The sequence below is a fragment of the Artibeus jamaicensis genome, unplaced genomic scaffold, assembly GCF_021234435.1.
Source record: "Artibeus jamaicensis isolate MK-2021 breed Jamaican fruit bat unplaced genomic scaffold, CSHL_Jam_final scaffold_474, whole genome shotgun sequence".
NCBI classification, from domain to species: Eukaryota; Metazoa; Chordata; class Mammalia; order Chiroptera; family Phyllostomidae; genus Artibeus; species Artibeus jamaicensis.
This window is the reverse complement of record NW_026522046.1, coordinates 20,646,208-20,656,800: the sequence shown is the minus strand read 5'-3', so window position 1 is coordinate 20,656,800 and position 10,593 is coordinate 20,646,208. Positions and strand designations below refer to the sequence as shown.

The window sequence follows — 10,593 nt, the reverse complement described above, 5'->3', positions numbered from 1 at the left end:
ATATGAGAGAATAACTGTACCACTGCTCAATTCAGTGCATCTGTAGGCACATTTTTAATGAAGAGATTGATTATTTGAGACTAAAGAGAGAGCGAATAAAAGAGATACAATAATATTTATCAGAAAGAGATTGGGGGAAGCAGAGAATTAAAAATTGAATAGCTTCATACACACACAATGTGATGAATGCAAAGAGACTATTTAAAGCAAAATAATTCTATTAGGGATTACTAAATTTAAAGTGTGACTGAAATAAGATTCAGAAACTGATAAAACAAATGAAGACAGAAGAAAATAAGCAGATAATAGCAGGGTCTTAAAGATAACTACTGTATAAAAAACATATGGTGTTTCTTATTTAGGATGATGGACATACCATGTTTTAACCACATTCTCTTGCAAACACACCATTAAAATGATGGGAATTTAAGTAAAAGGTACAAAATGCAAAAATGAAAAGAATTAAAATTTCCATCCATTAATGAAATATATTTCAAAACATTTTGTACAATGAAAGGCACATAAAAAGCATAATGAGTAAAAATTGAGACACAGGTAAGGAAATCACAATCTTCATGTAAAACAGTGGCTCATTTGCTCCGCTGAACCTTTGAGATCCCAGGTAGTAAGAAATGTTAAACCTGACTAGATAGTAGGAGTGAGATATAAGTCTGGAACCACAATTAAAGATCTATAAATGAAGTGCCTCCCTACCCCCATCATCACACACTCTTAACAACATGAGATGAGTGCCCATCCACTGAAGTTCATGTCTATACAAGTAGAATACACTCTCTGAGTACAAGTTGTGCAGATGTGGCATTAGTTCCTCAAGACACAGTTCTCCCTATTATTATAAGCTCTAAACAAAATGTTTACTCTTCCAAATTATCCAAAAACATTTCAGATGCTCAGTTGCATAAACTCTTACTAGTTTCATTGTAAATTATAAGACAATCAAGCATCACAAAACTCCATAAGAATTCTTTCAACATAAAGATAAAAAAAGTAAATATACACATGGAAGAGAAATTATTTCTTAGAAAATATAAATTATCGAAGAACATAGGAGAATGATAAAACAGTTGCAAAAATGTCTAATTATCATCTCTGATTCCTTGTTTGTTTGTTTTGATATTGTGTACATTAAATAAATTTCTGAAAAAAGAAAATTCCATTGCAAGAAACAGTTTTGAGAAATTAGCAATAGAGAGATCTCAATAAATGATGTTATAACAAATGTACGTTTACATACAAAAAAATTAATCAACACAGATCTTACATTCATCACCAAAAGTAAATAAAAGTGAATCACAGTCTAAAATGTAAAACAAATAGTAAAATATCTAGGGAAAAAAAGAAAATCTAGATGGCTTTGTATATGGCAAGGACTTTTTAGATACATCAAAGACATAGCCATGAAAAAAACTGATAAGCTGGCTTTCATTAAAATTAAAAGTGTCTGTTTTGTGACAAATAATTTTAGAGAATTATACAACAAGGCAATGAGTAAGAGAAAATATGTATAAAGGCTACATCTGTGTAAAATACACTGGGATTTTAATAGATATTACATTATAACTGTAGATAGTTTTGAGTAGTATGGAGATTTAAGAATATCTGTTCTTCTGCTCTATGAACATGGGAAAAGTTTTCATTTCCCTTCTTCATTTTCGTATATCAAAGTCTTACACTTTTCATTGCATAGATATTTGTTTCTTTGGTTAACTTTATTCCTAAGCAATTTATTGTTTTTGATATTATCGTGATAGTTTCTTTTTCAGATATTGTGCTGTTAGTGTAGATAAGGGCAACTTATTTATTTATGTTGATTTTGCTAACATTTTTTGAAAATTTTTATATTTATACTTATCAAAGATATTATTGTTTGGTTTTTAATTTACAGAAGTAGCATCCCCCAAATTTGTATGGAGCCAGAAAAGTCTCCACATAGCTAAAGCAATCCCAAAATAGAATATAGCTGGAGGCATCATGCTTCCTGATTTAAAACTATCCTACAAAGCTGTAGTAATAAAACCATATGGTGAGGACATAACATGGACACATAAACAAATGGAACAGAGCAGGCAGCCCAAAAATCAACTTCCACATGTATATTGTCAACCTGCATTTGACAAGGGGCACAGGAAGGCTTAATGGAGAAAGGGCGGTCTCAACAACTGGTGTTGGGAAAACTGGATAACCATATGCAAAAAAAAAAAAGAAATTGGAATGCTATCTGACACTATCCATAAAAACAATCTCAAAATGGATTAAAATTTTAAACATAAAACTTGGTACTGTAACACTGCCAGTGGAAAGAATTCCTTTTAGTCTTGGCAAATTACATATATATATTTTTTGGAAATGATACTGAAAACAGAGGCAACAGAAGCAAAAATTGACAAGTGGGACTGCTTCAAAGTTAAAAGCATCTGCACAGCAAAGGAAACAATAAAATGAAGATCTGTGACTGCCTGTCTGGCCAGAGTCAGCCTCTGCACCAGAAGGAAGGGCAGGATGGTGAAACTGAGAACAGTGCTGATCAGACAGGGGGCGCTGTACACCAGGGAGGTGCTGGACCCTGCGGGGCACCTCACTGGGGTGCACTGGGGATATAAAATTCTTGTCCTCAAAAATCTAAGTGCCACCTTAGACCAATTTGATGTTATTGACTTCTCTGTCAGTGAGACCAGAAAACTAGATTTTTTTATTGTCATTGAGAAGACTGGAAATATTATTAGTAAACAGCAATAGAATATACCATGTAAGTGAGGGACTTGATTGGGCTCTGCCCTGTCTGGCAGAACTCATTCTCAGCAACAATAGTTTTGTGGAAGGAGGTGATGTAGATCCTTTGGTATCTCTCAATAGTCATCTAAGTATCCTATCAAATCCTGCAACAAACAAGGAACTTGGCGGACTGTATAAAATGTATAAAGTTCCACAAATCGCAGCACTGGGTCTTCAGGAAGTGAAACTGAAAGAATGTCAGGGAGCAGAGCAAGTGTTCAAGGGCAAATGGGGTGTACAGTTTACAGAGGATTTTGCCAGACAAAGCAAACGTTTCAATCCAGGTTCTGGTTTGTTGCCTGACAGGAAGAAAGGTGGGCCATCTCCAGGGAGGTAGAAGCAATAGGAACGTGGCAACTAGGGCTGCAGCGGAGCAGCTGAAGGGCCTGCTGCAGTTGGGACAGATTCCTGGCAGAGAAGGTTCCGCTCATGACTGGGAAGAGGGGGTGGAAGAAGACACAGTCACAAATGGGCCCTGGGCAGTGTGGTCCTAGTACCCACGGATGTATAACATGTCCCCTTGAGACAAGTCCTGCTTTTTGAATATGGTATAATAGCCTTGCTTGTGTCAGCAAAGAAGGGTTCCTAAGTATTGTTAAGATGCTTCCCACTGTTTCTGGTAATATTGTAATATATAATTTGAATTCTAAATTCCATTTTTCTACAAATAATAAAGATAAAGGACACCCACTGTGCATAAAAAAGGCAGCCTATGAAATGAGAGAAAATATTTTGAAATCATATATGCCATAAGGGGTTAATAAAAAATATAAAAGAACTTAAACAACTCAATAGCAAAAAAATAAACAATGCAATTACAAAAAAAAGACCTGTAAATGGCTAACAGGTACATGAGAAGATGCTAATCAGGTAAATGCAAATAAAAACCATTAGATATCACTTCACACTTGTTAGAATGACTATTTTCAAAAAGACAAGAGATAACAAGTGTTGGGGAAAATGTAGAGAAAAGAGAACCCTTGTGCATTGTCGATAGGAATGTAAGTTCTTTCAGACATTATGGAAATCAATATGAAGTATGTGATCCAGATATCCTACTTCTGGGGCTATACCAATGAAAAAATATATAGTAGATCAAAAATATACCTGCCTCCCATGTTAATTGCAGTACCATTCACAATATCAAGATATAGAAATAACCTAAGTGTCCATGAATAGATGAGTGATTAAAGATGTGAGGTACACACAAACACACATGCACACACTGTGGAATATCATTCATCCTTGAAGGAAAGAAATAATTTTTTGCAACATCATAGATAGATATTTTGAGGGCATTGTTACATGAGATAAGCCTGACAAATAAAGACACACTGTATAATATAAATTGCATGTGAAATCGGAAACAATTGAACTCACAGAAACAGAATAGAATAGTAAAATGGTAGTTACCAAGATCTAGGGTATGTGGGATTTGGTGAGATTTTGTTAAAGAGCACAAACTTGTAACTAGTACATAAAAAAGTTTTGGAGATCTAATGCATAGTACAGTTATGAGAGTCAGCTATACCATATAATAAACTTCAAAGTTGCTGAGAGAAAAAGAAATGATTATTACGTGACCTAATAGAAGTGTTAGCTGTTTTTATGGTGGTCATCATATCACAATGTGCAAATGCATCAAGTCAACACATGAGATACCTTAAACTTTCACAATGTTTTATGTCAATCAGATCTTAATGAAAGAAAATGCATCTGATAAAGTAACGTTACTTAAAATATACAAGGAGCTCTTAAAACATGACAAAATGAAAGCAAATTAATTTTTAAAATGGAACAAAGACCTTAAGAGATACCTTACCGAAGAAGTTATACAGATGGCAAATATGCAGGTAAAAAGATGCTCCATATCATATGTCTTCAAGGAAATGCTAATCAAAGAAATGAGATACCACCATAAACCTATTAGAATGACAAAAATCTAGAACACTGAGACCACCAAGTGAGTAGGATTTGGAGCAATAGGAATTTTCAGTCATTGTTGGTGGAAATGCAAAATGGTGCAGCCACTTTGGAAGAGAGCTTAGTGGTTTCTTACAAAACTGAGCATATTCTTAGCCAATGACTCAGCAGATATGCAACTTGGTATCTACCCAGAGGGGATGAACACTTATATCCACACAAATGCCTGCAGATGAATCTTTATAGCAGCTTTATTTATAAATGCCAAAATCTAAAAGCAAGTAAAATGTCCATAAATAAATAAACACACAAAGATAGTGGGGCACAACCAGATAATGAAATAATATTTAGAACTAAAAATAAATGACCTATAAGACCATGGAAAGATATGGAGTTACATTACATGCATATAACTAAGAGAAAGAAGCCAATATTTTGCTTTATGTAAAATTATTTTATAGTTAAAAGAGTTTAAGACAAGAATTTTATAATATACACAAACCTCAAATAATTAAGTTGTACATCTGAAACTAATATGCTATATATTAATTATACTTCCATTAGGAGATATGAAGAATAAAAGCTTTTCATTTTTTATTTTCATATATAAATTACTTAAATTTGAATAGATTTTAAAATGTATTAAAATGTGTTAAGGAATAACTGAATGCAGCTAAGAAATCCAAAATCAATTGGTTGCATAAATAAATAAATTTCTATATATATTATTTCCACTGGAAATATAATATATATTATATTTATTATAATATTTTATTTTTATTTTTTTATTTTTTTTTTATTTTTTTTTATTTTTTTTTTTTTTTTTTTTTTTTATTGAAATATATATTATTTCCAATAATATATATTTGCATATTTTTTGCTATTAAACTTGAGAATTAGGTCAAAGTTGAGCTAATATGAATTATACTTTAAATAAAAACTTTGGTACTGAATTAACAATACAGTAGCTACATGATCCTCAACTTGATTGAGACCAAAAGATCAACTTTTTTTAAAAACATTTTATTTATTTATTTTATTTTTATTTATTTATTTATTTTAAAGATTTTATTTATTTATTTTTAGAGAGGAAGGGAAGGAGAGAGGGAGAGAAACATCAGTGCGTGGTTGCCTTTCGTACGTCTCCTGCTGGGACCTGGCCTACAGGGAACCAGCCTGCAACCCAGGCATGTGCCCTGACTGGGAATCAAACTGGCAACCCTTTGCTTCACAGGCCCATGTTCAATCCACTGAGCTACACCAGCCAGGGCCAAAAGATCAACTTTTTAAAAAAGATTTTATTTATTTATCTTTAAAGGGGAAGGGAAGAGGAATGAAGGGGGGAACAGAACAACTGTAATGGCGTAATCAATAAAATATATTAAAAAGAAAATAAATAAATAAAGGGGAAGGGAAAAAAGAGGGAGAGAAATATAAATGTATGGTTGCCTCTCCTGCATGCCCTGCGGGGAACTGGCCTGTAACCCAGGCATGTGCCCTGACTGGGAATCGAACTGCCATCCTTTGGTTCACAGGCCTGCGTTCAATCCACTGAGCTACACTAGCCGGGGCCAAAAGATCAACTTTATGTGGAACTCAAGCCCTCTAAAATATCTTGCTTTAGATAATCTTTTATATAGCCTTGAATATTATACACACCAAATACTGGTAAAAATTAATTGAATAAAAAAGAAAACATTTAGATATATGGTGAAGGTAAAACAATAAGGCATCTGGCCTCGATAAAATATTTTACTTAAAAATATTAAACCATAAGTGAATCATGTTTTGAAAATTGTCATACATGTTTTAAAATATTGTTACATTGATTTCCTTCAAGTTCTATGTCAAAACAGATATCTGTATCTTATTGAATTAACCAGGTTGTGAAAATTATAAAGTTCATTACATTTTAATATTAAGCTATTCAATTTTAGATAATAAAGTACTTTTTTCCAAGAATTCAGAAAAAATTACTTTTCATGAGTCAACATACTTTGTGATTGAGTCTGTCAGAAAAACTTGTATAATTCTCTTATTGTAATAAATGGAATATTCGGGTTCTAATTTGCATAAAAATAGATTTTAGAAAATAACAGTTCTGGGATAACACTCTATTAGATTTTCCAACAAAGCATTACAATTATCCCATACACCAGTCATATAACTTGTGCTTATTACAAGTTCCAGTTGTACTCATTTGCTGATTTTGTTGATGTTCAAAGAATATTAAAGATGTATTTGTCATTTACCTTAAAATAATAAGTTCGGAGCTTTAAGTTTTCTTTTAACTTTTTTGACAAATACTTTTAGAGAGAATGTAATGATTTTTTATCAGAATTTGCATAACTGCATGAATGCTTAATTGATTCTTTTTTTATTTTGATCCACTTAGGGCATTAGATATCTATCCATTTGGGATGTGTAATTCGTAACATCTTGTGCTGTGCTTCACATCCTCTGTTTTGTTTCTCGCTATAGACTTGATTGCTCCGCACATTATCTGAACTGATGATGCTTAAGTGCAGCTCTCATCGTACCAACAAAAAACCTTGGATTCAATGAGAAATATGACTTCTTGAAAATAATAAAACTAATAGAGTGAAGCAATTAATGATACAGAGCCCACAGTGTGCTGATTGCTTGGGGGAGCAGTGTATAGGGGACTAAATGGTTATGAAAAAATACAGTGAAGATTAAATCAATAGGTAAAATAAAATAAAAATAAAAAATAAAATGGAGCCCAAATATAAAGTTTCATGTACCCCCTCACTAACCTTTTAAAATTTAAAAACATAAACTACCATACGATAACTCTGTATTTTCTGTGGATTGCACTGTGATATCTTTATTCTAGTAATATGTACACCTATACATTAGAAGAAAATTGAAATAGGAAAATGTCCGTTAATCATCATATCTTTGATTGGTGTAGTGATTTAGTTGTGATATTTTTCATAATTTTAATTATTGTTTCATTGAAGTCATACTATATGATTCTGGACTGACTAATGATTACTAAAAAGGATAAAACATAAAGGTTACTACAAAAGACAAAATTATTTCTAGATAAATTACCAATATTTAAACTAGGAATCCTAAGCAATATTTTTAGAGGCTTTCAAAACCAAAGGTGAAAGAAAAAAAGTGCTGATATGTTTTTCTTTCTATATACACCTCTTGTAGATTGGCAACAAACCAGTAATTAGAGGAACTAAAATTTCCTGTAATACAATACTTCTAAGATTTTACTTGCAGTCATTTGAAAACTAAAAATTAGAACTACTTTGAGTATTATATCTTTTTAAGCTTACCTATTAATACTGCTTAGAAAAAAAGTTTTCTTAGCATTAATTGTAATGAACTGGTAATTAAGTAAAAGGAAGTGCAAATACCTATGGCATTTCATCTCCTCTGTCATCAAAAATCTGATGTTAATTTTAAATGTGTTGACTTAGCAGCATAATCCTACCTACCACTCTGAAACTGGATAAGCCCTTGTTATAACCTATGGCTCCTATGTAATGTTACTATTGCACCAGCTTGATTATCACAACTAGGTGATTGAATGAATTAGTTAACTTGAACTTCTAGTGAACTCCTCAACTCCATCATCTATTTCATTCATTAAGAAGTACGAGTAAGTCTATGTGCAGCCTTGTATTAAATATGTGATTACCAGTTATAACTCAGTATCTCTGGTGACTGGATCAAAATCTGCCATGCTTTTAGAAATCAGGTTTTTAGATTATTTAGATTATTAAACATCTTATTAAAGGTTAAGTTTAATAATCCTCAATCTAGGATAGCAATTCTTAGCTTGTCATTTCTTTTTTATGCTTCCTCTTCCCACCTTACAACATCAAGCCATCAAAAAAGCAAATCATGCATTGTCCCACTTGATGACAACTTATATTCAACATGCAAATATGCATACAAAGTAGGAAGAATTTATTTATGATTCAAATTTGATATTATTCTCATTTTCCTTATTACACGGAGTAATTTTACATTGCATTATAGGTTATCTAATTTGTATATGAATTTGATTCTCTTTTAACTATCTTACTGACACATTAATAACATAATAGCATAATCTTTGTTTTTTAAACACATTTAAAAATGACGCACAAAAAGAAAATGCTTTGTGGACAATGCATTAGTTATAAAAAATTAGTAAAATCTTGATTACTAGTTAGGTGGAGAAACTAGTTTAATGTCTTATTTTTCTAGATTAAATTCTTATAAAAAATGTCAAATTAACCCTAGATTTGTAAGAGCATATGGGTTTATGGTGGAGAATGTATATTTGTTAAAGTCATTGAAAATCACAAGAAAAATACTAATACTTTCAATGAAGTTTTACAGATTATTGACTAGAAAGTAGACGCCAAAAACCTGATATGTGTCTCGATGAGAAGATTTTATGGAAATTATATTCTTATCAAAAAAGATTTAATATTTTCAGAAAATCTCAGAGGCAATTACCCAGGCTACTTTTGGCATGTGATTAATTGATTTTCAAACAAATTAAAGCCCTTAGAGAAAAAGTAGATTGAAAGCTTAAATCTATCCATGCAGTCATCGTTCCTGTTATCACATTTTATGGAGGGAAAAAGTGATTCTGGTGATTGTCATGGGTACTCATTGATAGTGATTTTCAATGAAATCATATCACATATTTGTAGGTACAACTTTCCTCGCAAGTTCCCCCATGTGCCAAAGATGAAAGTAAACATGACAGAGATATGATGTGCTTGGGGAAGAGAGGTGGCCAGTTTCCCAGGGGAAAGAGGCCTTGAGCAGTGGCCAGTTTCTCAGGGGAAAAAGGTGTTGAGCCCCTTCTTCCAGAGGCTTTTATTGGGTTGTAATACACAGGAACACAGGACCACAAGGATCAAATAGTAGATAACATTTCAAAGAAATCTGAGGGCTTAGTCTGAGTCAGAGTCTGTCAAGAACAGAGTTTTAGAGTTTCCTGCTGGAACCCTAAACATATAAATGAAATCACTCTTAGCAGAGCAGATTTCCCAGGTTTATCAGGAAGTCTTTGTGATGCCAGATTCCCCCCCTGTCGGACACGAACACGCTCTAGCAAGGCAAGGAGCTGCACCCCTCCCCATCAGGTATTCAGGCTTAAGGGGATTAGAGCCAGGAAGTACTTCTCCCAAAGGACATGGGGACTTGGGCTTTGTCATAGCCATGGGGTGAGAGTACATTGCTCTTTGTTGCAGCCCCCCAAGTCTTTCCATGATGGCCTCCCAAGTGATCCTGTCTGGCCTAGGTTGCCCCTCCTCTCAGGGGTCTTACCTGTCAAGGACTTCCGACCATGCATTGGGGCAGGGAGGAAGCTGAGGCAGCATTTACTACCAGAGACAAGCTTTGTCTCCTGTGGTTTGAATTCCAGAGGTCACTGACTCATCCTTAGCCGCAGGGGGTAGAGAGTTACAATTCCTGAAACCAGGCAGAGCGGTCCACAACACATATTCTTGCTTGAATCCATTGTGATTTCCAAATCTGAGGCTTCATGTATTTAACTCAACATGGAAAAATATGTGCTAACATCTCTTCAAAAAATAATTGTCTTCAATATTCCTTACTTATGACTTATAGAATCTTACTAATTTGATATTGGACCTTTCTAAAGCTTGGGAAGCATATTCATGTTATCTTACCTCAAAAACAATATGAATAAATTGTTTTGTCTCTGTTCATCAGAGCCAGGTCGGTCAATTGTACATTTGTCAAGAGGACAAAAGCCTGAGCCTGGCAATTATGAAAAACTAACCCGTTTAGAAATTCAACCACACCCAGTAAGCATGTCTTCTCTTCAGAATAGTATTTGACTCAAGTTGGGATGTTTGTTTACTAGTAACC

At 33.4% G+C, this 10,593-nt stretch overlaps 1 pseudogene; it reads left to right on the top strand.

Moving 5' to 3' along the window:
* The first annotated feature begins 2,520 nt into the window (after positions 1-2,520).
* On the top strand, positions 2,521-3,287 carry LOC119062455 (U2 small nuclear ribonucleoprotein A'-like; annotated as a pseudogene).
* The last annotated feature ends 7,306 nt before the right edge of the window (positions 3,288-10,593 follow it).